Source organism: Lissotriton helveticus, chromosome 1_1 (genome assembly GCF_964261635.1).
Source record: "Lissotriton helveticus chromosome 1_1, aLisHel1.1, whole genome shotgun sequence".
NCBI classification, from domain to species: domain Eukaryota; kingdom Metazoa; phylum Chordata; class Amphibia; order Caudata; family Salamandridae; genus Lissotriton; species Lissotriton helveticus.
Genome location: NC_136057.1, coordinates 552,956,309 through 552,981,807, shown reverse-complemented (window position 1 = coordinate 552,981,807; position 25,499 = coordinate 552,956,309). Strand labels below are relative to the sequence as shown.

General features: G+C 42.7%; 1 protein-coding gene across 1 annotated transcript in view; it reads right to left on the bottom strand.

Moving 5' to 3' along the window:
• The window catches only part of PIK3C2G (phosphatidylinositol-4-phosphate 3-kinase catalytic subunit type 2 gamma), a 2,201,800-nt gene that overhangs the window by 480,679 nt on the left and 1,695,622 nt on the right, over positions 1–25,499 (bottom strand). The gene's annotated exons all lie outside the window — the stretch shown is intronic.

Sequence of the window (25,499 nt, the reverse complement as noted above, 5' to 3'; positions counted from 1 at the left end):
ACATGGTATTACATAATTGTTTGATCACCGTAACCAGAGAGTTCATTACTGGAGGCAGGACTCTGAAAGGACAGGGGTCTAAGGCTGAGCCTGTTTTAATGGATGAGATAATATCCATTGTCTGGTCGTCCGTGAGATCTGTGAATTGCAATAGTGGGGGGTGAGAAACAATATGGCAACTGGAATTCAAGGAGATATCCATTTTAGAACGGAAGGCCAGATATATGTCATTTACTTTCGTTAAGAAGAAATGAGCGAGCTCATCGCATAGTGATTGAGAGGGTGTTGGCGCTAAATCAGGAGTACTTCCCGCCAGTTGTTTTGTTATCTCATAGAGTTGTCTGCTGGAGTTTTTTGCCTTATCTATTTGTTCGGTAAAAAACTTCTTCTTTGCCTCAGCAATCATAGCTTTATAAATTGAGAGCGTTTCCTTGTAGCTGATTTTGCTCACTAAGCTGTAGGATTTTCTCCAGTGCCTTTCCTTGTTCCTACAGTTGTTTTTGATTCCTTAAATCATCCGTAAACCATGGTGCCGAGGGGGTAGCTCTATTTCTGGACACCGTTTTTATGGGTACTAGTGAGAGGGTAGCATGCCCTAGCCATTCTTGATATTGACGGGTGGCAGTGTTAGGGTCCATGGATAGAGTGGGGCGAGTACTATCTAATAACTCTTTTAGTTCAGCTTTCTTTAAATCTTTCCAGACCTTAAAAGATTCTGGTTTAGTAATAGTTGCCCTTTGAATTGGGGTCTCCATAACAACTAAGCTACTTAAAATGGCATGATGGTCCGACCAAGGCAAAGGGAGGATATCTGTTATGCAGAGGCCCCCCAGATTAGAGAAAACGCCATCCAATATATGCCCGGCCTCATGCGTGGGAGAAGTAACCAGTTGATCAAGCCCCAACATTTCCATATCTGTTAATAAGGAGTGTGTTTCTTTCTGATCGAGCTGATCTAAATTAAAATTCCAGTCGCCCATGACTGTATAAGAGTCTTCAGCCAATAAAGGCTACAATATCGAGCCTAAATTGGAGAGGAAACCTGTCCTCGCTCCTGGAGGTCGATATAATAACACTCCTTTAAAGTTAAAAGAAGCAGTTAGCTTAATATTAAAATCTAGGGATTCACAACCCGAGGAAAGAATAGAAGTCCTTACTATGTAGCTGCCCCTGGCAATTATCGCCAACCCACCTCCTCTTTTACCCTTTCTATCTTGACGATAAACCTTGTATCCAGACGGGACCGCAATCACAAGGTCCGGATCCGACGTATCATCCATCCAAGTTTCTGTGATTAGGAGGATGTCTAAATTCCTATCCAAGATAAGGTCCGCTATCTCCTGTCTATGTTTTCCCACAGATCGAGCGTTAATGAGGGCTAAGCTAATCGTAGTCGTTTTATAGGTATTTTTAAGGTTCGATTTCACCTTACCATTAATAAAGGGGATGGCAAAGTGACAATAAGGGCAGCTAGTTGGAGGGAAGGTTACCACACGGTCCAGACCATTTTTAATACAATTAATGGGAGGCGGGCACAACTCTAGAATATATCCGTCTGTCATCCAGCTCTTTCAGACCAGGGGGGGTGGCCCTGGGCCCGGTCCTGGCGCGGACGGGCGCAGACGGGCTTGCCTTTGGCGCGCCGCCGGCGCGCCCGCTGCGCCCGCCCGCTGCGTGGATGCGATGACGTTCGTCTTTTATCCATTGTATGAGGAGGGTGGGAGGCGGCCAGCTACTAGAGCGGCACCCTTTCCTTCCCCCAATATGGCTGCTGCTCACCTGTGTTTGAAAGCGTCAGCAAGTATTCTGCTGCGCTGAGACAGCGTGAGTGCGTGATAGTGCCTGGAAGCAAAGAGGCTCTGATTTAAAATTGCCAAAATGAAAGAAAACGAGTATCACAAAGAAAGATAAAATGCACACTGTTTAAAACAACACTGAGCCCCCGGCTTCCGCCTCAGGGGTAAGATCGTAGTTAGATCAGCGCGCTCACGCTATTGGGTGAAATAAATAGCCTGGGAGGGCGGGAGGCGGCCTGCTACTAGAGCGGCACCCTTTCCTTCCCCCAATATGGCTGCTGCTCACCTGTGTTTGAAAGCGTCAGCAAGTATTCTGCTGCGCTGAGACAGCGTGAGTGCGTAATAGTGCCTGGAAGCAAAGAGGCTCTGATTTAAAATTGCCAAAATGAAAGAAAACGAGTATCACAAAGAAAGATAAAATGCACACTGTTTAAAACAACACTGAGCCCCCGGCTTCCGCCTCAGGGGTAAGATCGTGGTTAGATCTTCCTCAAGAGATGCAATCATACCCATCAGATGATCACTGCTCTCAAACCCAGCAAACACATTGTGAGGTGTCTTTTCCCCTGCATGTCTCCAGCACTTCCCTGTTCATCGGGGGTTGGGGGGACTGGCTAAATGCTGCCAAAGCTGTTTTTATCATAATGGTCTCAATAAATGAAAGCATATGGTATTTATATACCACAAACGTAGCTGATTGGCAGCAGAGCTATGTACAGGATCCAAGGCAAAGAATTCAGGTACCTCTTAAATCCCACATTGACGGTCAATGTGGGATTTAGGAGGTACCTGAATTCTAAAAGCGAAAGTGGACATTAACTGCATCATGATGTTCAGTTTTGCAATTCTTTGTCTTCAGTCAAATGGTGACTTTGCTGTGGGTGTGTTGAGATTTGCCAGAGTTGATGAGCCTGTCAGCAAGATAGGCAGGGTGCCATCTGTAGCGGCTTTGAAGATGATGCAACTGGCTTTGAAGATGGTCTTGACTAGCAAGATATGCTAATACCATCACACAGTGGAGTTCATTTTTCCGACCCTTGATGAAACATGTTGCTATATGTATTAAGGCAGGCTCAATGTGGAGCCTTGGAGGCTGTGGAGTAGGGAATGACCATCTTTGCAGCATTACAAAACTTAATGAGTTGCAGTCACTACCCAACAGCTCTGTCTGCACATCACATCGACACCTAGATTCTGCAACACCATCTTTTTTCAGATCAAATCCCAGAAAGTGTCTACTTAGTTGACTAGCAGGAGGTGGGGCATCTGAATCACCTTGAAAAAATCAGGAGGAGCATCTCAGAATGAACTCCCTCTACAATTAACACCCTCTGGCACTCAGTCCACTCAACCTGCTACTGTGAGATATCCAGACAACAGAACCTGCATTGAAGCTGGAAGAAAACACCTGCTCCTCTGTGTGGATAGTCCTGCTTTCCAGATGTTCACAATTCAATGGCATCTAAAAACAAAAGAATAGTAGAAGAACGCTAGGGACTCCACTAAATTGCCCAGTGTGGGTATTTTTATGAATGCCTAGAAAACAAGGCTACCTTGTTTTACCATAATTTGCACTGGAGCTCCTCCTCTTCTGAAAGTTTAAATGCATTCTTGGTGGACTGCCAACCTGCTTTTATGTCTCTCCCCACTTATTTTAAAGCATGAACACTACATAGTGATAAGACATTTCAATTTACATTTTGAAAATCTGGAAAATCTTCCTTGTAAACAGCTAGAAAGCGACATGCAAATCCTGAAACTTAATCAAATAAGTTCTGGCCCCACATTTATATCAGGCCATAAAATGGACTTGCTGTTCCCTAATTTTGAAAAATATTGATATTTCTTCTTTAGGCTGGTCGGATCACTCCATCATTAGCTTCTCGTTTTCATACCCGCTCAATTCAAAAACCTACTTCTAAAATTCCCAATACTCTGAAAAGCTTTCTGCACAACATTTTTATTGAATCCTTTTCAAATCACATTAGTCCCCCAGAATTAGATAAAGATGCTCCTCACAATAGCTACTTGGTGACATTTTTTTTAGCTATATCCGAATTTCCAAATAACTGTGCACCTTGGGAAAAGGAAAGTATCCCTTAGGCGCACTCCATCTGAGAAATGGTATTCTCCTGAGATGAGACTTGAAAAGAGGAAATGGAAATCTTCTGAGCAAACTTGGAGACTTTCAAAATGTCTATCTGATCAAGTCTACAAACACTAATTGAATGTGTATCATAGATTGCTTCAGAGGTAAGAAAAATTACTCCATCAGAAAGTTAGAAGAACACAGCAGTTCACCCAGAGAACTTTTTAAAATTGTAAAAGAACGTTCCCAGCGTATCATCCCTTCAGTTCCCAACTGTGAAGCAATAGCTAAGTACTTCACAGATAAGATCGATAAAATATATTCTACTTTTGATACCCAACCTTCCCTAACAGAGTTCCCAATCAGGGTCACACCCGGAAGCAAGAGCCCATTTGGGGAGTCACATTAACATATCAAGGGAACAGGTGCAGAATCTCCTCTCTTGACCCCTGTCCCCATTTTATTTTCTTTAGCTAGCCGCCATCCTAAGTCACCATTTGATCAAATATTTTAACTCTTCTTTGATGAATGTTGTGTATCCAGACACCTGGAAGCAAGCACTAATCCTCACCTTGCCCCAAAAAGTTGGACTAAATGCATCCAGTCTATCTAGCTACCGCCCTATTTCCTTGCTTATGTACATGTCCAAATTCCTAGAAATACTTGTTAGCAGTCAGCTGACTGCATTATTATGGACTCTTGCCAGATGGGTTTCAGAGACAAGAACAACAGAGAATCCACACTTCTTGCTGTTCTAGACAACATTAGATTACATAGATCTGGGCAAGACTGTTGTCCTGATTTACTTGGTCTTTCTGTGGCATTTGATGCTGCCTTGCACAGCCAAACGATAAATAAACATAATGAGATAGGTATCCATCATACAGCTTTACCATGGTTTGGATCTTTCCTGAGCAAAAGGACTCAGTCTGTTCAGATGAACACTGTTAGATCATCCCTCGATAGCTATAAATTCAGTGTACCACAAGGCTTTACTTTGAACCTGACACTATTCAATGTGTACGTCGCATCTCTTGCCTAGATGGTCAGAAAGTGGGGATTCAGTGGGAGCTCATATGCAGATGATACCCAACTGGTCATCTCAATAAGGAAGAAGCACAAGGAGACCAGAAAAAACCTTTCTGGCAGTCTCTCTGAGGTCGACAGCCTTTGCCTGAGTGAAAAAAAGCACACAAAAAAGTAGGACTACTTATCGATGGGTCTTTATCTATGAAGGAACAAGGCAATGCCACGTGCGGCAAAAGTTTTGGCTCACTCACACTCCTCAGAAAATTATTCCGTTAGATTCCAGCCGACTAGTGCAGCACTGTGGTCCAAGCCCTAATTGTCAGTAGATTAGACTATGGAAATGCCCTATATATTTGGATGGCTGACTCGCCTGTAGGTGATACAAAAGGCATCCTCGAAACTCATCTGCAACAAAGATAGGTACAGCTCTGTCTACTTAAAGCCCTACACTGGCTGCTCATATGAAAGAGAGCAAACATCTAAGATTCTCTACCATGCACACAATGCCCTTCATGAATCTTGCCTTTTGATCCTTCGATGCAAGGTCAGGTTTTACAAACCTAATAGAAATTTGTGATCGGTAAATAGATCCTGAGCCAAAACCAAATGTGTCAAAAACTTTAGAGCCATGGGCCACTCTTCTACCAATCTGGTAGGAGCCCAGTGGAATCTAGTTCGCCTGGATCTCGGCCTCACTAGTGACTACATCAGATTCAGAAAAAAACTTAAAACTTGACTCTTCCCAGAGTAACTGATTCGATCAACCAAATTGACCTTCTCTCAGTATACTGGTTGATAAAATGAGTGGCAGTATTAATGTTGTAGTTACAAGAAAAGGGTAAACCCGGAGTCACTGGGACCTGGGTGATAGACAGTATGTAATAGAGTGGTCCCAGTGTATTGGTGGCTTTCACATAGAAGGGAGAAATGAACAAATCAAAAACTAACATTCAAGGTGTCGAATGAGAGAAAACACAATAATATTCAACCAATGTTATTTAATCACATTGGATATATGCATCTTATGCAGAGAATAAATCGTAGGGAAACCTAACAAGGTAACAAAATTCGCATGAACAGTGCCCAGGGGAGGGGGGAGGGAGTACAAGATGGGAGGTGATGAGAAAGAAAGTTTGTGGTGGTGACAAAATATCACAAGCAATTCTGGTATATATTGTTCATATACCGGATGATCAAAGTACACATAATATATACATAGTCGCCATATAACACATGAAGTCAAAGTCTATTCATTACTGTTAATTGTGTATTGGCTAACCCTGGGCGAAGCACTACGCTACGCTCGCGGAGTTTGCGAAGTTTTTGCAACTTCGCACCACGCGAGCTGCACGTAGCACAGTGCGAACATGCGTAGTGCAGCGTAGCGTAGTGCAGCGGTCATTTTTTGCTTGTTCGCGGTCCTGAACGTCATGTTCGCGACCGCGAGCAAGCAAAATGACATCCCGGCGAGATTCTCAACACGAGGAGGTCAGGTTTCTCATTGTGAGTGGTTGCGCATGCTCGCGACCGCTCTCAATGAGAAACTACCTAATCGCGTTGAAAAAGCTGCCGCTCGAGTAATAATCTACTCGAGCAGCAGAAAACTACAGCTCGCACTGTGCAAGATGCCGTTTTCAATGCTTGCACAGTGCCGGATGCTTGTCCGCACTGTGCAATCATTGAAAACGCATCTTGCACAGTGCGAACATGCTACTACGCAGCTCGCGTAGTGCTATGTGAAGTTTGCGTAGTGCGAAGTGCACTTTCGCGTAGCGCTACTTCGCGAACTACGCCCACCCTCAGTATTGGCGAGAATTCTAATGTCGACGTTTCGATCCCTTTTCCAGTAGGTCTTCCTCAGGACAAGTGAGAAGTGGTAAGGGCTGGGGGCACCTAAAGAGAGAGGGATGGTGTGTCATTACCTAACTGCAAACAGGAAAAATAAAAGCAGAGTCCCAATACGATGGGCAAAGTTACTTAATATTACCATGAGTGCTGGGGTGGGGGGGTCTCTCACAAATCAATCGTGGAGTAGGGGAGCTCCTTGGCTCTCCATGAAACATTGTAGGGTAGGAGTGAGGCGTCACCTGTGTATAAAAGGTGACGGTTAGCCAAACTAATAGGCAAGGAGAAAATTCACAATCTGAATTTGAAAGGCCACTACGCACTTACTGAATGTACGTATGTAGCCTACAAAGGTCCAATCTATCAAAGGATTTCTTCTCTGGTGGGCAGGATAGTCCAGAAATTCTATGAGAATGTTGTCAAGCCTGAATCAATCAAGGGTAGCACGCGGAATAAATCTAAGGAGGAGAGGAGAGGAGAGACCAGCTAGTACATATGTCCAGAACGGCATTCTGTTATTAGTAAAATAATGAGGGGCGAACAGTAAGAAACAACACTGATGGAATAAAATTGGTGACCGATGCGAGGTAGACCGGCATAAGCAGTGGCCATGCATCGCAATAGTGTAGGCATTTGAACTTATCTTATACCAAGAGGGTATTGCCATGATCGTGAGGCTATCACAAGTATTACTTAAACATAAGTGTCCGCTGCTCTGGAAAATTCAGGTGTTAATGGACGCAGTATATTCCAAAGACCTGAAAAAAGCTGGAAAAGGCTTGGGGCACCGTGAGTAATATGTGTTCAAAAATGGGAATAGAGTCAATCTAGCAAAATCCGTCCACTATTGTCCGCTGAGGGGAGAGGACGATCGATAACAGAGGCCCAGCGCCGGCATACGTTTAGAATCGTGGAGGCCTTAGAGTCTGTGAAAAATTGTCGCAATAATTTAAATAAAATGGGTGTACATTCATGATACTGTGATTGGGCAGTTACCGTAAGTGAATAAACAAAAGTGAGCGATCAGTGAAGGTTATGCAGGTTTAGAATATCCAAATCCTTATTGCTAACATGGCCCGTTAGACCCATCTACAAATAACGAGTCAAAATGAAAAATAAGATTAGGCATGGTAGTGTTCGGTCGCAAATTATGCTGAGAAAGTGACGGAAACAATCGCAGGGCGCTTATTACTCACCTGGCCGGCAACTCGACGGTAGCGTACGGAACAACCTAGACTCGGCGCGCTGCTGTTTGGATTTAGGGAAAAGGCTACGCTTCAAGCGCGCACGCGAGTGTGCCGCGTCAGGCGAGCATCTGAAGTGAAGAATGACTCAGCCACCGAGGGGGGGGGGTATTTTGTTAAAAACATATTACCGGCGTAGAGGAAAGGGGTTTGTTTTAAAGGGGCATGGAGGTGGTGGGATTACTTCATATTGACACAGAAATCTGGAATATGTCTCATCTAAAAATACCAGTACACATATTATTCTACAGCATGGTGACTTCATATTGACACACAAACCTAGAATAAGTCTCATCTAAAAATAACGGTACACGTATTATTTTACAGTATGGTGGTGAGGTTCCGTGGTTTTCGGGACCGGACTCCCTTTTGTTTGCGTTGTTCGAGACGCCATTTTATGTTGCCCTCACGTAGGCCGTGGAAGTAAACGAACGAACAAAGTTGCATGGGCTTCGTTGTTCATGTACATATTAACACAGCCTTTTCGACTTGCGAGTGAACTGCAAGATGCTGACCCCGTCACCTGAAACTGACCCTTCCACGAAGCCAATTTCTCTAGCTGATCGTTGTCTAGGTTTTCCAATCACTGTTCAGGATATCGTTAACTTTTAGTTTCTTGCACATATCTTATCCTACTCAACATCTGAATTGCTCCTTTTCTTATGTCTTTCCATTACATGGGTAGTGCTTTCAATTATGGGTTTGTCCGGCTCATGATAATCGAATTTGGGACAGTCCTAATAATTAATTTGTGGGTTGGTACGATGTAAAGTGAGCCTCCTGGAATGTAATAATGTGTGTAAAATGTACTTGATTCGTCAGAATTTGTCGCAGTGGGTGTGCATTTGTAATGTGTTGAAAATGTGACTATAAGGTGATGTCTTGCTCTACAAAAATTGAGCAGTTTCCTGAGTTGTACATGTTGTATTGCTTGGTTTACTGTTACTAGCTGCAGCTAACAAATTTGATCTCTGACGCCACCTAGAAGTATTCCATGTCTCTGTTTGCCAGGACAGGGGAACCCGAAGACTTTGGGCGTGTCCCTGACGCCGCTGGGTTCTAAGAAAACCCGGTTCTTCAGTTGGCGCCCAACGTGGGGTGACATCAAGCGGTACCGGTCCAAGCCCGAGGATCGTGAGGAGCCACGTGAGAAAATTCTGGAGGAAGGCCGCCACTTCATCGACCCCTGTATGTCGACGTGGAACAAAGGTATTTGCTGCGAGGCTTCCCGCTTTCCGATGGCTACGAAGGACTGCTGCCCTGACTGTCGCCCTGTCTTGGACCCTCGATTGATTCTTTGTAGAGCGAGACGATAGACGGTCTTCTGGTGGCGTGACAGATATTTGGTTAAGTATAAGTGGGTCGCTCCCACGACTTTGTTTTGGTTCTTGGTTTTGATTCGGATGTTGCAACAACCGAAGCCGAGGGGCTCGTATATTTACGAGTGTATCGATAGTTGATAACCCCTTGAAGTTTGAAGCTAGATTAGTGAGCTATAAGATGCCTGGTCTTAGCAAAATTAGGAAATGGTTTAGTTGTGGTTGAAACAGGGATTCCCGATTGGAGGAATCGTGTCCGATACCTCCGGTTGGAACTCCGACTTAAGAGCTCTATTCATAACACGGAGAGGGTCCTATTACTTATGATGAAGTGTGGGTCCGCTATACTAGGAAAGATGGTGTCTTACGATGGCCCCAACATGGTAGTTTCGAATTAAATATTTTAGATAATTTGGAAGTTGCGCTATTTAAGAAGAAATCCCGTCCGGCAATGTTTGACTCTTTCCGTCTCTGGCGAAAGGAAGTCAAACAGCGAGAAATTAAGCAAGCAAAAAGAGATAGGAAAGATAAGAATATGTCAGTACTACAAGCTGCTAGGCAGTTTAAGGAAGATGAGGAAGATCGAGTGAGTGAAATCTCAGATAGACAGCGTTGCATGGCCATAGATAAATGTTATCCGGCCTTGCCGTCTTCTCCTCCGAAAGTGATTGAAGACTTTGAGAAAGATCCCTTGATTTCTCATTTACTGAGATTGCCACCTCCTTATGTGCAGGGTGCTACTGCGCCTCCATTTCCCCCGGTTGTTCCATCCTTTGTTGTTCAACCTCCTGCTGTTGTTCAGCCACCCGTTGTTCCCCAGATGGTTCTCCCTTCTACTGTGCAACCCCCTCTAGGGTCGCCAGCTTTGCTACCAGCTTTGCCTCAAACTCCTTTGCCTTCTACTTCTGAATCTTCGACTTCTACTGTTCTCGTTCCTACACCTCTTTTGCCTCAAAATACTTATTCTCCTGTTCTTATGTCAACTTCTTCTCCCTCTGATTGAAAACGAATGACTGAGACTGTTGTTAATCTGTTGTCTCCATTGTTTGGGTCACTGAATATGACCCCTGTTTCGGAACGTAAGCAGAGTCGTAGTCAGCTTCCCAGTTCCGAGAAACGGGCAGTGTTGGATTTATTGGCTCGTAGATGGATTATAAATGCTTCCAGTTATACTTTGCCTGCGGTTATGGATGTTTTCTTTCAGTGGGAACCGCCTAAGCAAAGGTATGTTTTGGATGCAATGTGTACTTTTCTGCGTCAAGAATGGGAAGACAATGAGTTGGGTCCGATTCTGCAGGATGTGCTCGATGTTCAGTCAGAGTTAGCTAAAGGGACGATAGTGGAGTCTGATGTTACAGATGCCGTAGAGACGATACTTGCTTTCAGATCTAGGCTACCTCCTCAGCCATTGTATGAACCTGATTCCTCCGTTAGGAGAAAAGTGAAGCAGTATCCCATGAGAGAAGTTCCTCCTGTATGGAGAGAGGCAGTTGCTGCTAATGTTATTCAGGGTATTCAGGCTGCAGGGGCACATTTTCAGCGAGTGTAGGTACATGTTCCTTGGAAGAGAGCAGAGGTCTTAGCTCTTAAGCAGACCTTACCTGACCCTCGTAAGAATCCTGCTGGTTATTACAAAGAATTGTCTCAGACAGTAGATGCGTGTATTATGAATTTAACTGACATTGATATGTTGATGGGTAATGTAGTCCCTCAACCTTTGTGGGCGAAGATTCGTCATGAGAATCATGCAGCAGAGTTAGGAGATACGTGGGCGAATATTGTTGCTGCAGATGGTCGACAGGTGGGAGGTGCTAAACCTGAGCCCTTAGTTGCAGAATTACCTGGTAGAATTATTAATTTGATGAAAACGATGATGCCCGAGTTACGAGTAAATTGGGATAAGTTAGCAGCATGTAAGCAGAAGAAAGACGAGAGTGTATCTGATTTCTTCACTAGGTTTGAAGAAACGTTTATCGATCACAGTGGTCAGGATATGAGTACGGAAGGTGATCAAAGGTTATTTGTAGATAAATTTGTCTTTAACTTGCTTCCCGAACTTTCTAATAAGTTGAAGGACTCTGAGAGTTCATAGGCTGTTTCTTCGTCGGCCCAGATATTGGCTACTGCACAATATTATGAGAATTGGGATAAAGATGAGAAGGATAAAGCGGAGAAGAAAACTAAAGATCTAAAGACGAAAGTTCTTTTGCAGTAAGCTTATCCACCTCGTACGAATCAGCCTCAGTTCCAGCAACCTCCACAGTTTCAGAGATTGCTACAGAAGCCTGAGCCCTATGCTCAGCGATTCTTTCCTGGTCCTAATCAGTGTGCTTATTGCAGAGAGGAAGGTCATTTCAAGAATAATTGCCCAGCTTTGCTACAGCGTGCGAATGGTGTATCTGGTCAGAGGGGTCGTGGTGGTTTCCAGCAAGCTCCTAGGGGTAGGGAACGTGGTGTGTTTCCCCAAAATGAGCGTTCCTCTCCTCCTCAGAATTCTGCGAATTATTTTGACAGACAGAATGTTCCGAGTGGTCAGTCTGCCCAGTATTATGTTGAGGATTACTGTGTTGGAGGGGAGTGTGTCGGTTATAATGATAACTAGGATAGCCAAGGACAAAGTGAGGGAGTAGTGTCAGTTCCAGTAGACCAGAGTGGACCTTATGTTGCGGTGAGTACATCAGGTGTGGTAGAACCTTTTCTTTTGGATACTGGTGCAATGAAGAGTTCTATTATGCACTCTAAACTTCCTGGCGCACCTTTGTCTGGCTTGACCAATGTTTCAGTAGGATTTTCAGGCGCCCCAGTTCGTAATCCGGTTTCTAGTCCTTTGTCCCTGTTTATTGGTCCTTGTGAATTGGAAGCTCCACTTATTCTAACGACTGGTTGTGGTGAGAATCTGTTGGGTTTGGACTTGCTGAAAAGATTGTATGCAACATTACATTGCTCTCCTTCGGGAGTACATCTTACTTTAGGTAAGAGAGTGATTTCTCCAATGTATTTGTCTAAAGATTGTCTTCCACTGGAATTGCGTTCGCTTCCTGATACGCTTTGGGCTACGGGTCCCAATGATGTTGGTCTTTTGCAGATTCCACCCTATGTTGTCACCCTCAAGTCGAATGCTAGGCTACCTCGTATTCCACAATATAAAATCTAGAGCGATGGCGAGAGAGCTCTTTTGGCGATCATCTATGATTTGGTTGAGAAGGGTGTGGTTGAAGAAACGAGAGGCAATGTATGTAACAGTCCTGTTTTGCCCGTCCTTAAGCATACTGATGCTTCTCAGCCACCTGTGTATCGGTTTGTGATCGATCTTCGAGAAGTGAATAAAATTATTGTACCACAGTTTCCTGTTGTTCCTGATATCACTGCCTTGTTGACTCTGATTCCTGCTTCGGCGGCCTGGTTTTCTGTCATTGACTTGAAGAATGCTTTCTTCAGCATTCCAATTGCCGAGGAGAGTAGAGATATTTTTGGATTCTCTTTAGGAAGACGAAGCTTCCGGTTTAAGAGAGCTCCCCAAGGTTATTGTGAAAGTCCCTCAATCTATAGTCAGGCGTTGAAAACTCATCTTGATGGTTTTGTGTTGCCTTCTGGTGCTACTCTTATTCAGTATGTTGACGATCTTCTGGTTGCTGCTGATGATGAAGAGATTTGTAAAGAGGCTACTCTTTCTTTAATGCGGTATTTGTCTGACCTTCATCATAAAGTGTCGCCTTCAAAGTTACAGTATTGCCGCCAAGAAGTGACCTACTTAGGTCATCTCTTGTCGAAGGAGGGACGGAGATTGACCCCAGAACGAATTCAAGCGATTGCGCAAATGAGTGTACCATCCACACAGAGAGAAGTGCGTGCTTTCTTAGGTATCACCTCGTATTGTAGACAATGGATCCCTAATTTTTCTTTACTAGCAAAACCTCTGTTGGCATTGACTCTTAAGGATACTCCGCATCCTCTTCCTTGGTCTGACGAATGTCAGAAAAGTTTTTCTGAATTACGTGATGTATTGTGTTCGGCTCCGGTGTTGGGTACTCCAGACTACAGTAAGCCTTTCACGTTGTATGTGCACGAGAGAGAAGGTTGTGCATTGTCAGTATTGACACAGTGTTTCGGAGACAAACAACGCCCATGTGCGTATTTTTCAGCGACGTTAGATCCGGTTTCTATCCGACAGTCTGCTGGTTTGGTATTGGATAATATGTTGATGGTGATGGTCCCACATGCAGTAGATACGTTGTTGAACAGGACTAAGACACAGCACCTTACTAGTGCACGTTTGTCAGGTTATGAGTTGACACTGTTGGCTAGCCATGTGCACATTAAAGGATGTAACGTGTTGAATCCAGCTACGTTGTTGCCGATTTCTGTAGAGACAGATGCTCAAGAACAGCATGATTGCTTTCTTCGTACAGAGGAAGAAACGAAGGCTAGAGTGGATCTAAAAGACACTCCTCTTACGAATGTTGATGGTACCCTATGGGTAGATGGTTTGTGCTTTAAGCTTCCGAATGGTGAAACGATTGCAGCATATGCGGTTACAACTTTGCATACAGTTGTTGAAACAGCACGTATAGCACATAATTCTGCGCAAGCAGCAGAGTTGATTGCACGGACTAGAGCTTGTATATTGTCAGAAGGTAAGCGAGTGAATGTTTATACTGATAGCCAGTATGCGTTTAGTGTTTCCCATAGTTTTGGACGTTTGTGGAGAGAAAGGGGATTCCTTACTTCCCATGGCACAAAAATTCAGCATGGGCAGTTAGTGAATGAACTTCTGAATCACTTACTCTCCCAAAGGAGATTGCAATTGTGACGTGTAGTGCGCATAAGAAAGTTGTGGATGATGTAGGTCGAGGAAATGCATTTGCGGATGAAGTTGCGAAGGAAACGGCGAAAGGCATGATGAGCCGAATGTATGTTGCTGGCCCCGCAAGATGGGTTGTGGAAATTGGAATGTATGAAGACACAATAGAAAGTGTGAAGTTGATCCAGGCTGAAGCTACTGAGAAAGAATTGAGTCTGTGGAGAGAGAGTACGGGTATGTTGGATTCGACAGGTTGTTGGGTTGAGTTGTCGGAGCACCAGCGATGGTTGTTGCCAGATACGTATGTGCTCCCGGTGGTTACTATCGCTCATGGAATGGCTCACATTAGTTCGAAGGGAATATGCAAGTTGTTGGCTCCAGTGTGGCAGAATGCTGGAATTCCGAAATGTGCTGAGAACGTGGTGAAGCATTGCATGATTTGTTTGAAATACAATCCTGGAAAGGGAACTCCAACTCCTGCTGGTCATTTTGCTCCTCCGACGTATCCGTTTCAGGTGATACAGTTAGATTACATTCACATGGAGAGATGCAATAACTTGAAGTATGTTCTTGTGGTTGTTTGCGCCTATTCCAGATGGATAGAGGCTTACCCCCTAAAGGATAATACTGCCTTGTCTACAGCCAAAGTTTTGCTCAAAGAATATTTCCCCAGATTTGGTTTGCCGAGAATTGTATGGTCGGACAATGGGAGTGAATTGGTGGGTCAAATCATGAAGAAAGTGTGTGTTGGTTTAGGAATAAAGCAGAAATTTCATGCTGCGAATCACCCCCAGTCAGCTGGACTTGTTGAGTGCTATAATGGCACGTTGAAACTGAAACTAGCTAAGTTTCAAGCGAGCACTGGTCTTACATGGCCGGATGCCTTGCCGTTGGCTCTTTTGTCAACAAGGACGACTGTGCATTCTCGTGTGGGACTTAGCCCATACGAAATAGTTTTTGGTCGTCCAGCGAATGTTTGGAGTGTGCCTCGTCCCAAGAAATACAGCGAAATTGAGAACCCTATGTTGGTGGATTATTTACATGACTTGACTGCTAAATTGCGTGTTCTCCACCAACAGGTCTATGACAGTTTGCCGACAGCTACTGCAGATCAAGGACACACAATCCAACCTGGACAATATGTGCTGACCAAGAATTTTCAACGGACCAAGAATTTGGAGCCAAGGTGGACTGGACCTTATTTAGTTTTATTGGTCACTCGGACTGCTGTTAGAGTAGCTGGCAAAAAGAATTGGGTGCATACCACCCACTGTAAACGAGTTCCTTTGCCCTTACCGTATGATCAGTGGGTGAGGGAGGGAATAGCTGATTCTGATTATGAAAGAGTTCCTAGATTCATACCATTTAGTTATGCTCATTTGATATGGACTCAGTCAGAACGTGCAGATGACGATGTTCTTCAAGCTGCTGTGCCGCCCCACATGAGAATCGACACTACGAATCCAGAGGTCCTTTTCCGAGACCAGACTGTGCCTGGTTAAGAACGCTACGATCTGAGACCGCGAAAGACCGAATAATGGACTAATAAAATTGGAATTTTTTTATGCAGTGAGTTACACCTTGTCAGATCAAGAAACTTTTTTGCTTTTCTCTTTTTCGAGTCACCATCCGGACTCCGCTGCGGGGTCACGGTACAGCCTTAAGGGGTGAACCGCGTATTGACACAAGGTCTGTGGTTCGGGGTCGTTAGTACGATCTTGGCACACACTTAAGTGAAGAAGGTAATAGCCGTGAGCTGCACGTTAGAGGATGGAGTTTCTTGAGTCTGATAAGAGTGTTAAGAAAGTTAATACTAAAGTGAGAATATGTATCTTGATTCGTAGCAAATGTTTTTTAATACTGTGTTTTCTAATGCTTTTGAATTTTACGTTAGCGTGTGTGGGTTGGATTTTCTATGTCACACAACAGACGCTTGCATCTACATCCCAACCTACTCTTTCTTTTCCTACTGTTTCTTCACATGAGTTTCATACGTTGCCTGAACATGAACAGACACGAAGATCAGAATTTGTGAACAATTCGTTTATACAGATGTTGCATCAGCATCAGTTAGTTATAAATTCCACGAATTGTTGGGTTTGTGGTCTTATGCCACATACGACAGATAAGGGAATGCCATATTTCGTTTTCCCTTTCTCGCCTAATGGGTCAGTATGGGCACTCCAGTCGATGTTTATCTATGCGAATGAAGCATCTCCTGTACGTTCCGTTAAGGATAATGTGAGTAACAATGCCTTGATACGGGGAATAGTCGATATGATTAGAGATATCGACGTGTATAATGCTATCCCTAAAGATGAGGTATGAGCATACGTTGGTTGGAACAAGACGAGATATAGTATTAGTCTGACAGAAATAGAGAGACAGAAAAGGTCTCCTCCTATTTGGATTGTACCCCATCGAGGTCATTTTTGTCTGCAAGGTAATGGTCAGAATCCGAGAGCTCAGCTTGGTAAGAGTGTGTGTGTTCACACCTATGTTTATATGTCCCAGAAATCTCCATCGTTCGTGCCAGCCAAAGGCACGTATTTTGTTTGTTATGGCAGAGCATATACATGGTTGCCATCTGATTTTTCAGGCACACGTTATGTGGCATTTTTGCTTCCCCCTACATACACAGCTGCTTTCGATTACCATAAGACAAGATTTGGTAGAGGTATTATCGATCCGAAAGATACTGTTGCACAAGAAGTTGGAGACTTCTTTAAGGGTTTCCTACCCTTTTGGGGTCCTATGGCTAATAGTAGGAATATTCGTCAGCTTACGAGAGTGGTTGAGGCCACAATAAATTAGACTGCAGGTGCCCTTAGCAATATTACAGCTGAGCTTCAAGCGGTTCGCCTTATGACATTACAGAACCGTTTTGTTTTAGATATTATACTTGCAGATAGAGGTGGAGTATGCAAATTTTTCGGATCTAGTGTACCAAGCCATCTTGAAGTTACATAAGTCTGCTGAGTCTATGCATGTAGACGAAGGGAACTGGTCATTTATAGGATGGTTTTGGGAACTGCTGTCCAAATAGGGATGGAAGATTATGATGTTTCTTGGTATGGCTTAAGCGATCCTTTTCTCGTGTTGCTTATGCATCCAGTGTGGTCCCGCCATTTGTGGCCTTTGTGCTACGATCTGTGTGAAGAGACACGTACCGAGAGAAGTGAAAGATAATAAGATGATGTTACAGCAACACCTTGATGATCTGATGAGAATAGATATAGACCTGGATTCAGATTGACGTGAGTTTGGGTCATTGCCTACGTAATGGCAAAAGGAGGGACTGAGGTTCCGTGGTTTTCGGGACCGGACTCCATTTTGTTTGCGTTGTTCGAGACGCCATTTTATGTTGCCCTCACGTAGGCCGTGGAAGTAAACGAACGAACAAAGTTGCATGGGCTTCGTTGTTCATGTACATATTAACATGGCCTTTTCGACTTGCGAGTGAACTGCAAGATGCTGACCCCGTCACCTGAAACTGACCCTTCCACGAAGCCAATTTCTCTATCTGATCGTTGTCTAGGTTTTCCAATCACTGTTCAGGATATCGTTAACTTTTAGTTTCTTGCACATATCTTATCCTACTCAACATCTGAATTGCTCCTTTTCTTATGTCTTTCCATTACATGGGTAGTGCTTTCAATTATGGGTTTGTCCGGCTCATGATAATCGAATTTGGGACAGTCCTAATAATTGTCTTGTGGGTTGGTACGATGTAAAGTGAGCCTCCTGGAATGTAATAATGTGTGTAAAATGTACTTGATTTGTCAGAATTTGTCGCAGTGGGTGTGCATTTGTAATGGGTTGAAAATGTGAATATAAGGTGATGTCTTGCTCTACAAAAATTTAGCAGTTTCCTGAGTTGTACACCGTGTTGTATTGCTTGGTTTACTGTTACTAGCTGCAGCTAATAAATTTGATCTCTGACGCCACCTAGAAGTATTCCGTGTCTCTGTTTGCCAGGACAGGGGAACCCGAAGACTTTGGGCGTGTCCCTGACACCGCTGGGTTCTAAGAAAACCCGGTTCTTCAGTGGGACCCACGATTTGGATGACACGTCGTAAAGAACATGAAGCATAAATGTTACTAAGAAACAACAATTTTCAAAGGAGGTACACATCATTTTCTACATCATGGCTGCTTAGTCCTAAATGTCAGATATCTGCTGAACAGAGGTCAAGATTTAAGTTATCCATGTTCAAGGACAGGCAATGTAGATGTTGAATGGAGACACTAGAGAATTTACATTTGCGAATGGTATATGGAGGAAAACAGCTAGTTCAGTAGTCCTGTATTGGCAAAAGCATGTTGAAACAGACCCACCAATGGGTATAGTAACCCCTTAACTTCTCCGAATGTTCTGCACTAGTGTGGAACGTTCAACGGCCAACGGACGTGCTCAGCACTACAAAGGTAGTGCACGCGACGGCCGTTGGCCGTCAGAAGCAGCGATTAGGTTAATGAACAAATGGGGAATCTTTTACATGTTAGTCTGTCTGGCCACAGTGACAAGCAATATTAATGCTGTGACATCTTACACTGAGGTCCTGATTACGATGAGACTCAGAAATCCTCCGACCACAGGTTGGAGGCTTTCTGAATCTCATTGCGGGTTTCACTTTCGACCGCAGCATTATGATGCAGGCAGTCGAAAGTGCAACTGCCCGGTTCTTCTAGCTGGATTCCAACCAGTCGGAGGCCTGCCCGTAATCCCTATGGACGGCGTTTACGCCGTGGGGATTATGATGTTGGTTTCTGACAGGCTTTCCATGTCAGGCTTTCCGACATAGAAAGCCTGTCGGAAAGCAACATTGGGGGCCGCTAGCAGGGCCCACTTCACACCCTGTGGCATTCGGTTGAGGGCGCATCGCTTATTTCCCATTTCTCAATCGATGCTTGTGCTACGGCCGGCTTATGGTGACAGCACAAGCTCTAATAGAGAAATGAGAGTATGCTACTGCACCATGTGCAGTAGCATTCTAATGCTGCAGTCAGGACCTCCAACCGGAGGTCCGTCGGTCCCGATTCCGCAACGGGCGACATCGTAATTAGGCCCTAAATATTTGGCCATTACAATGACAACAAGAACTAATTATAGAATCTAAATATATTTTGTTACAATTAATTTTTGGATAATGTACATCAAGGTAATATTTTTAAAATTAAAATGACATGTTCGTTAAAATAATTTGAATGCATGCAGTTTTAAAAATATTGAAAACATGTATTTTTAAATAAAGATGCATTTATATATTTTAAATAACAGTGTAAGGTAATTTTTTAAAACAGCTTTATAGCATTATATAGCATGTTTCAATTTTAAGTATACAAAATATACATAGTAGAATAAGCATTGGCAAAGCCAACAGGTCTGGCCTTGGCAAGGGCTTATTTTATTGCTATGTAACAATTTAGTAGAACTATAATTCTGTCATAGAGATACAAAACAGGTGGATAAATAACTGAGTGAAGGGGCGTTGCTCTAAAATGCAAGTGAGGCATTAAGTGCTGGGCATAGTCCTAACACAAACTACAGAGGTGTGGAAGTGGCCTTGACACAAAGCCAGGAAAACAAGTGCCCAATTTACTTAAGTGATTGGAGGTGCACAGCGGTGTACTGCGATCAAATAGCAAGAAGAGGAAGGAAACAGCCCTGACACAATCAGCAGCAAGAAGTGAACATCACGTGCACTACTGGTTATTGGATGTTCACATTGTGCTAAGGAAAAATTCCGTCATTCAAGGTGAGCACCACCAGTGGCTGAACAGGCTGACCTACTACCCCATGCTTTATGCTGTGGTGCGTGGAAACAACGGGTGAAGACCAATAACTGAAGAAGACTGAGAAAAAAGCCACTATATGTGGTTGATCTATGTAATAGGCTTTTCTTTGACCCAATAGCCTGGCATAACAGCTGAACAGTCTCATAAGCCAGACCTAAAACACATGTATATTTTTGTATATGAATAAGGGACTGGTATATAAAAAGAAAACATGTAGTATATTCAATAAGGAAAGGTTTCCTTTTTACTACATCTGCACTGTCACCTATTGATGTCTTTCTTCTTTTGTCTTTTTAGTTTGTGGACTAAAACAACTCAGGGAGGTCTTCTCCTATCTTTCAATTTTACATTTGTAAACTGGTGAATTTCCTCAATGGATGTATTTGTACCATTGTAGTATTAGAGTTGTTCACTTTTATTTCTCTAAGAACAGGATGTTGGAGGTGAGCTCAACCCCCCACCACCAGGCATATCTTGGATTTTATTTTCTCATTGGTGTTCCTTTTTTATTTTGTGTGCATTTTATAGGATTATTTGGGTTGTGTCTCTGTATTTTATTGATATAATATTTCCATCCAGTGTTGTATTATAAAACATGCAATCAAATCTAGTTCACTGAACCTTTATCTTTCATGATGGATACTCTTCTACAATAGCGCATTTTTTTATTTTGGCAAAATGTCTACTGTACTTAGTAACTCAAACTTTTGTCCTTTTTTAAATTAATTGTTTTTTTTTGTTGTGTGAAAAATTATTTAGAGAAATTCTATAGAAAACCTTTGAAATAAAATATTTGTTTTATTTTTTCTGGTTTTATTGGGGTGGGGTTAAATAATGTTCATGTTTTTCTTTATTATGCCTTTTGCATATTTGTTACCACTGCAGTGTGTTAGCTGCCTGGGCATTTGAGAACCGTGGTACCGTGGGTCAAGGGTCTCAGAAAATGCTGCATGAAGCTCACAGCTATGTGCTGTGAGTTCTATTCACCTAGGGTTGCAGGATGAAGGATTTCAGTTAATAATACAGTTACAATGGACTAAATGTACTTTTATACATTTCTTTCACCTGATGCAGATGTTTTCGATTGAGTAGGTTTGCGATTTTTATTTAGGGAAGGAGTTGGGGGCATTCTATATTCTTTTTGCGATCATGCCACCATGTCAATTTCAATTCCAATAGGAATGATACTAAATAGTTTTACTTGTTAATATATTTGTATTGTTTTATTTTTATTTTTCTGTGGCATATTTCTGTAAATAGCTTGGGTTGTTCTGGTTACTTGAAAAGTCTTGTATTTTTCTGTGTTGCCAAGAAACTGTAATGTGATAGATGATGTCTACCTAAGGTGCACTGAATTAATAGTGTAACCTTTAAATTTAATTGTTGTTTTTGACTTTACCATCCATGTAGCTTTTACAACACCTTAACTTATTTAACGGCCACATCTGCTTAACCTTTTGAGCCAATTAATTGCAAAACAAAATTCACAATGGATTCTTTGGGGTAGATGTTGTTACTGTTTTTTTTTCTATACACTCTGGGGCACTGCTGTCGAGTACATGTGCAATAACTCCTAGAAAATGTCAAATTGGTATACTCCCAATTGGCATATTTAACTTACCTATACATTCCTAGCAAATGGTAGGCCTGGGGGAATTTTAATTATGCCAGAGTAATTGGAGTAATTTCAATAATTCCACATTACTATTGTGATGAGAAATTACCGAAATTACGTGATTATTGCAGCTTGAGAGATTAAGAAGAAACTGGGGCAAAAATGAAGCTACTGCCTAGGGCATTAAGGCAAACATAATGTGCTAAAAAAGGAAGAAGGTTTGCCATGGGTATGGGTTACCATTGAGTAGGAAGTGTCCTAGATTAATCCCTAACCACTGGCTAGTGTATTGACCAAATGTAGCACTATACAATCATCTCCTAGGAGTCAATTTGGACCTGTGGAAGACCTGGAGAGGAAGAATCATTTTGTCTGTGGCCTGTGTGAGACCTTAGGGGATGGACATGTTCTCACTTGTACCTAGTACTAATAGTTGAACTCCAAGGGTCATTAGGCTGCCACCTGTATAGCTAAGCTGCGAGAGGCCTTTCCCTGGAGTGGCAAGTTGAATAGTGGCAAGAGGACCCATATTGGACTGTGCTGGTATCATCTGCTTGAGTGGGACCTGGACTGTAACTGCTGTACTGAGCTCTTGGGAGTTTTAGAAGTGACCATAGGAACTGCTTTAAAAGGACGTAAAAGTTGGGAGTTGGCATAGTTTTGACCGCCAGAGAACCAGAACTAGCCACCCAAGGCTATCCGTCCAAGGTGTACACTTTTCTGGCAATAAAATCAGGTTGTTCTCACTCTGAGCTTTTGCCATATGAAAGAAGGTTTAAACAAAACTTTGTGGCTAAGGTATGCAACACTGATGCACCCTGCCTTTGTATGGCTTTAAGGTTTTGTCCATCATAGGTTTTGGAGCACCAAAAAATTCCAAATGAAGTAACTTAGACTGGGTGAAGGTGCTTAGAGTGTCCAGACAGCAATAGGAATTCGGTCATCTCAAAATTTTAATTTTCACTGTTGGAGAATTTCCAACCTAAATCAATAGCTTCAGCGAGACTTCATCCAGTGGCTATCCTACTTTGAAAATACATTATTGGATATAGCCTTCAACCTTGTTCCGCTGGAGGATTTCTACTTCCAAAAAAAGACTAAGTTGGAAGGTAAAAATGTTACTGATGCAGAAGCACATCTGTGCTGCCACCAAAGGAGCAAACCTCCAAATGAGCACTCGAAGAAAACTGAAACCCTTCCTCCCACCAACAATTTCAGGCATTGCAGTGCAAGCTTTAGTGTTTCCTAGGCTAGATTATGGAAATGCTACCCTCTCTGGAAAGCCCATTTCCAAACTAGCACCACTAAGGGCCTCGATCAACACTGCTGAAAGACTCATCACCGGCTTAAACAGAAACAACCACATCACCCCTGATCTGAACTCCCTCAACTGGCTCCCATAAGAAGCAAGAATTCAGCCCAAAATTGCCTGCATGAAACATAAAGCCCATCACTTCAAAACACCCAAGTATCTTGCTCAAACCTTTGTACTTGCTGGCGGCTCCAGCTCCTCCAGAAGCTCTAACACTCTTCTTTTGAAACCACAGAGATTCCTTAAGAAGAAAACTTACAACTGAGCCTTCTCTGGGATGGACCAGAGAATTTGGAACACCTTGCCCTCTGAAGTCAAAATGAATCATGCAGCTATTTCCTGTAAGCAAGAAGTCAAAGCCCCCCTTATAAGCACATTCCTTCTGTTGATTCCAGGATACCCTTGCTCCCTCAACCATACTGTCACCGACGACCTCTTGGTTCTCATCTTACCCAGCCCGAACTCTATCCTCACATTTATGGACATTGCAATAGGTTTTACTTAACGTTATTTTTTAATTCTATTGATTGCACCCCTTTGATTTGTGAATCTTGTAAAGCGTCCCCTCCTTCCCTGGTTGACACCTATAAATTGATACTGATTTTATTGCTATCACTGTGTTACTTTTTGGAAATCTGTAAAGTGCTCCGATACTTGCAAGGGTCACATTTGTGCTATAAAAGCGATCTAAATAAATAAATAGACTGAACCGAGTTTGAGCATCGCTGTTTGCTTCAACTTTTGCCCAGGTCTCGGTCAACAGCACCTATAGACTCTATGGGGGTGATTTACAGAATTAATCTGAGATAAAATCCTAAATTTACTACTTTTTATGTTCACAGAAGGCATTTATTAGTAGTAAGGTTAGGACTCCTAACTTTACTACTACTAAATGCCTTCTGTGAATACCGAAAGTTGTAAAGTTAGGACTTTGTCTCTGTTTAGTAGTAGTAAAGTTAGGAGTTCTAACTTTACTACTACTAAATGCCTTCTGTGAATACCAAAAGTAGAAAGTTTAGGATTTTATCTCAGATTAGTTCTATGAATCGGCCCCTATGTTGTTTCTTGGTGCTATATAACATTACAACATTAAAACCCCATATTTCTGGTTCCTCTTATTGAATTTTATTCATTTTTATGTCCTTTTTCTTTTTAAAAAATGCTTGATTGTAGAAATTGGTTGTGGGATTTTTATTATGCTGTGTTTTTAATTGCTTTGGTACTTTGAAATAATGAACACATTTTCTATGAGTTAAGCCTATCAGATCTGGGCAATAATTCCCAGGGGTTGAGACCCAGGTTTGTTTATTGAAACTGTGTGCTTCATGTGACAAGATCTTGGACATACTATTTGGCAAGGAATCTCGTCTGCTTCCAAAGAATAACTGTTTTCTTACAACCGAGAGGAGTAGAATACAATGCGGATACAGTGAGAGATGTGGAAGATGGGTAGTGACAAGAGAGCAGAAAGGAGCCAGTTGGTCAGAAAGTATGTCAGTGAGGCTGCAGAGTGTGAGGTATCAGGAGGAGATTTAGGATGTGGAAAGAAAGTTGTAGGTGAAGTGCAGGGATATTGGTAGGGAAAGATGGTGGGCTTTGGATGAATGGAAAAGGGATGCGATTCATAGGATGTAGAGGACGAGAGAAAGTTAGTTGCAAAAATTATTTCTCTTTTGAGTTGGGTAGAAGGCAAGAAGGGTGGGAGTTTAACACTGATGTAGTGGCCGTTCGGTCTTCTCTGGGTTCAGAGTACTTGGAGTATTTCTACGATGTTATTATGTTTTTCACTGGTCCTCATTGGGGAGGAAAGGTGATTTATGGGTAGAAAAAGACCCTTGTGGGAGCCATTGAGTGGTCGAATAACTGTAGCTATTGGTGGGAGCCCAGGAGAGAGAGTCACGGGGGAAGAGTGGTGGGGAATGGGGGTCAATGTTAAAACGATGCAAGTGATTCTGGGGTATGTCTCCTTCATTATTTAAAAACTTGTTACCAGAGAGAAGTTGGAAATCACAAAAACATAAAGTTTAATGTTTTCTGCGACTGGCTTTAATTTACACAGGTTGCCGCTGGATAAAATGCGGCAGCTGCTGTTTATGTCTTCTTGGTATTCAGGCACATAACCATTCCACCTAATATGTAGAAATACTTCATTCTCGTGCGGTTTCTAAGAGTTCATGACTAATCCAAACTCAAACGAATTACCTATGTCAATTAAAACATAAGGTACGCGAGGGACTTTGGGGTTAAGAGATCAAAACTCTGTTATTAAAAGAGACGTTGCTTCAGTCTGAAACAGCAGCTGGTGTAGTTTTGTATCAGCTATCCCGAGGGCCACACAGCTAATGTGGATCTCAATTGAATTTGTTAGCAATCAGAGCGAAAGCAGAAATGCATTTGGGATTGCTTAACCTTCCTGATCAAAGGACAGGAACAACAGCAGTTGAGGGATGTTCTATTTCAACAGAAGGATAGGTACAGCAAATATAACAAAAACGAATAACATGATGCATTATCATCAGTGAAACGCGAATTTTTAATTAGTGACTTTTTTCAATAGACAAGGGTAACAAGGTTACAAAAACTTACAAAATATTTTTTTTTTCTTATGAAAAATACATTTTATTTATCAAACACACCCAGTGTAAATATT